Below are 4,228 nucleotides of genomic sequence, written 5' to 3'. Positions count from 1 at the left end.
CTTTTGTGGTCTAATTTCTCCTGTTACCCTTGTGAAAATAAAAATTTTGGGGCAAAAAGATCATTTTTGTATAAAAAATTAGATTTTTTATTTTCACGGCTCTACGTTATAAACTTCTGTGAAGCACTTGGGGGTTCAAAGTGCTCACCACACATCTAGATAAGTTCCTTAAGGGGTCTAGTTTCCAAAATGGTGTCACTTGTGGGGGGTTTCCACTGTTTAGGCACATCAGGAGCTCTCTAAACGTGACATGGCGTCCGATCTCAATTCCAGACAATTCTGCATTGAAAAAGTCAAACGGCGCTCCTTCTCTTCCAAGCTCTGCGGTGCGCCCAAACAGGGGTTTACCCTCACATATGGGGTATCGACGTATTCAGGAGAAATCGCACAACAAAATTTATGGTTTAATTTCTTTTTTTACACTTGTGAAAATAAAAAAAATGGTTCTGAAGTAAAATGTTTGCAAAAAAAAAAGTTAAATGTTCATTTTTTCCCTTCCACATTGTTTCAGTTCCTGTGAAGCACTTAAAGGGTTAATAAACTTCTCGAATGTGGTTTTGAGCACCTTGAGGGGTGTAGTTTTTAGAATGGTGTCACACTTGGGTATTTTCTATCATATAGACCCCTCAAAATGACTTCAAATGTGAGGTGGTCCCTAAAAAAAATGGTGTTGTAAAAATAAGAAATTGATGGTCAACTTTTAACCCTTATAACTCCCTAACAAAAAAAATGTGTTTCCAAAATTGTGCTGATGTAAAGTAGACATACTTATTAAGGTTGAAGGAAGACTTTAAGTCCATCTAGTTCAACCCATAGCCTAAACTAACATGCCCTAACATGTTGATCCAGAGGAAGGCAAAAAAAAACCATGTGGCAAAGAGTAAGCTCCACATTGGGGAAAAAAATTCCTTCCCGACTCCACATACGGCAATCAGACTAGTTCCCTGGATCAACGCCCTATCAAGGAATCTAGTGTATATACCCTGTAACATTATACTTTTCCAGAAAGGTATCCAGTCCCCTCTTAAATTTAAGTAATGAATCACTCATTACAACATCATACGGCAGAGAGTTCCATAGTCTCACTGCTCTTACAGTAAAGAATCCGCGTCTGTTATTACGCTTAAACCTTTTTTCCTCCAAACGCAGAGGATGCCCCCTTGTCCCTGTCTCAGGTCTATGATTAAAAAGATCATCAGAAAGGTCTTTGTACTGTCCCCTCATATATTTATACATTAACATAAGATCACCCCTTAGTCTTCGTTTTTCCAAACTAAATAGCCCAAGTGTAATAACCTATCTTGGTATTGCAGACCCCCCAGTCCTCTAATAACCTTGGTCGCTCTTCTCTGCACCCGCTCCAGTTCAGCTATGTCTTTCTTAAACACCGGAGACCAGAACTGTGCACAGTATTCTAAGTGTGGTCGAACTAGTGACTTGTATAGAGGTAAAATTATGTTCTCCTCATGAGCATCTATGCCTCTTTTAATGCATCCCATTATTTTATTTGCCTTAGTAGCAGCTGCCTGACACTGGCCACTGACATGTGGGAAATGTTATTTATTAACTATTTTTCGTGACATATCTCTCTGATTTAAGGGCATAAAAATAAAGTTTCAAAATTGCAAATCTTTAAAAATTTTTGCCATATTTCCGTTTTTTTTTTCATAAATAATCGCAAGTAATATCGAAGAAATGTTACCACTAACATGAATTACAATATGTCACGAAAAAACAGTCTCAGAATCAGCGGGATCCGTTGAAGCGTTCCAGAGTAATAACCTCATAAAGTGACAGTGGTCAGAATTGTAAAAATTGGCTCGGTCATTAAGGGGTTAAAGAACTCTTTTTCCAAAGAGTTTTTGATTGATTCGAAATCCTCGTTGCATCTTTTCCAACTTGACGCTGTGAAATAACAAAGAATAAATGCAAAACCGTGTGGGGTAAAAAAAAAGATTTCAAAACTGCTTCAAAATCTATAAAAAAAACTCTAATAACTTTGGGGAAAAAAAAAACACATGGCTTCCTGATACGGATTTCTCTTGAAAACCAAATGAGATATTTTGGCAGAGCTGCTAAGCCCAGGGATTGGCTGCAGTGGTCACGTGTATTATAGTCATGAAATCATCAAGCGGAAACCGATAGGGATGAAAAACTTAAACCGGGAAACCCCTTTAACATTGATAACTGATTTGGGTCTTCTGATAATCCAGTAAAATTGTGGATTTAATTGGATTGTGTTTGTTTAATTACTTTTTGCATTTTTTAACTAGAAAAATACCGAATTTCATAAAAGCGTTTTATTTCTGGAAATTTTCTATTTTCTTTATTATTGCAAAAAAAAGGGTCTTATTTTTCAGGAACACAGTGATTCCCAGATCAAACGTCACTTCCGATTTCTTTTCTGAAATATTTAAGGATCGCTTCCCCTAAATTACATTTCACCAGACACATTAAAGTCTTTTTTATTACAAAAATATATATTTTTGGTCGTCTGAGAAAGTTAGGTGACCGCTGTGACCACCATTACTGCTCTCATAGGGGTTATTATCACCCAGCTACAAAGGGATGTCCCTCAATATCCCATCCCTCAGGTTTGTATTTCCGGCTGTGGGAAAGTTGGGTGCTACTTTTTCCCTTTTTTTTCCCAGTTGCAGATGCAAATAGATGGAATTTTATAAAATTTTCTTATATTCCCTAAAATGCAAAATGCAAAACAAGATGCAAGCAGCAAATATAACGACTTCCCAACAGTTGGCTCCATATCAGGCAAAGTTACAGAAGCTGAAACAGAGATATACAGTTTACATTCCATTGTTACCAGCTTCACGTTATTTACAGCAGACGGGGAGACCCTGAGGAGACTCTTGTGGGTCTCTTCTGTAACTGGACGACGACGTAAATAAAGTATCTATGTGTATATATACTGTATATACTGGGGTGTTATATAGATGCTTCTGTGTGCGAGATATTTAGTAACAAGAGACTGAGAATCTACGTCTCTTCATCACATTTTCTGAAACTGAAAGTTTATGCACATTTGCATTTTGGAAGCAAGTAAACAAAGTTAAGCAACTTTCTAAATAGTCTTTATTACAAATTGTCAACTATTTTTGTGCCGCGAAGTGTCTATAAGTCTATTATCTAGCTCATCGCTTTGCAAAAATGCTACAAATCCGTCCGTTGGAGCGTCACAGTGTGGAGAGAGGGAGGAAAGCATGTGCAGTCTTAGGGAGGACAGAGAAAGCGAGTATTGACAAAGAGAGGAAGAGGAAATAAGTGCAGGATAGAAGCAATAGATGAGTGTCTATTTGGTAGTTGACATCATGGTCGTATGACGACAGGTCCTTTAACCTGCAGCAGTCTGACATCTGCAGAAGAACTGGAGAGGCTGTGTGACACTGGAAAGCTCTCCTTCCTCCTCTGACACCGCCATCCCTTTCCGGTCTAGGACTGGAGTGAGGGTGAGGAGGAATTGAAAAAAAGTGTTATTGAGTGGGGAAGGGAGTTTGGGAAAATATAACCCTGTGGAAGAGTATTGGGAAGGGGGACACAGTGCTGCTGCCAGTGGAGAGGAGGGTAGGACAGCAATGCTGCCCCTAGTGGTGAGGTACAATGCTGTTACAGATGGGGGCACTATTCTGCCACCAGTAGGGAGGACAGCCTAGTATTATGTCGCTTCACCTTGTTGGAACTCCAGGAGGGAAATTACAGTTATATGAAAAAGTTTGGGCACCCCTATTAATCTTAAGCTTAATATTTTATAAAAATTGTTTTTTTTTTTGCAACAGCTATTTCATTTTCATATATCTAATAACTGTTGGACACAGTAATGTTTCTGCCTTGAAATGAGGTTTATTGTACTAACAGAAAATGTGCAATCTGCATTCAAACAAAATTTGACAGGTGCATAAGTATGGGTACCCCACCATAAAAGTGACATTAATATTTATTAGATCCTCCTTTTGCAAAAATAACAGCCTCTAGTCGCTTCCTGTAGCTTTTAATGAGATCCTGGATGAAGGTATTTTTGACCATTCCTCTTTACAAAACAAATCCAGTTCAGTTAAGTTTGATGGTCGCCGAGCATGGACAGCCCTCTTCAAATGATCCCACAGATGTTCAATGATATTCAGGTCTGGGGACTGGGATGGCCATTCCAGAGTAATTGTTCCTCTGCATGAATGCCTGAGTAGATTTGGAGCGGTGTTTTGGATCATTGTCTTGC

Source organism: Ranitomeya imitator, chromosome 6 (genome assembly GCF_032444005.1).
Source record: "Ranitomeya imitator isolate aRanImi1 chromosome 6, aRanImi1.pri, whole genome shotgun sequence".
NCBI classification, from domain to species: domain Eukaryota; kingdom Metazoa; phylum Chordata; class Amphibia; order Anura; family Dendrobatidae; genus Ranitomeya; species Ranitomeya imitator.
Note: the sequence above shows the minus strand (reverse complement) of the source record.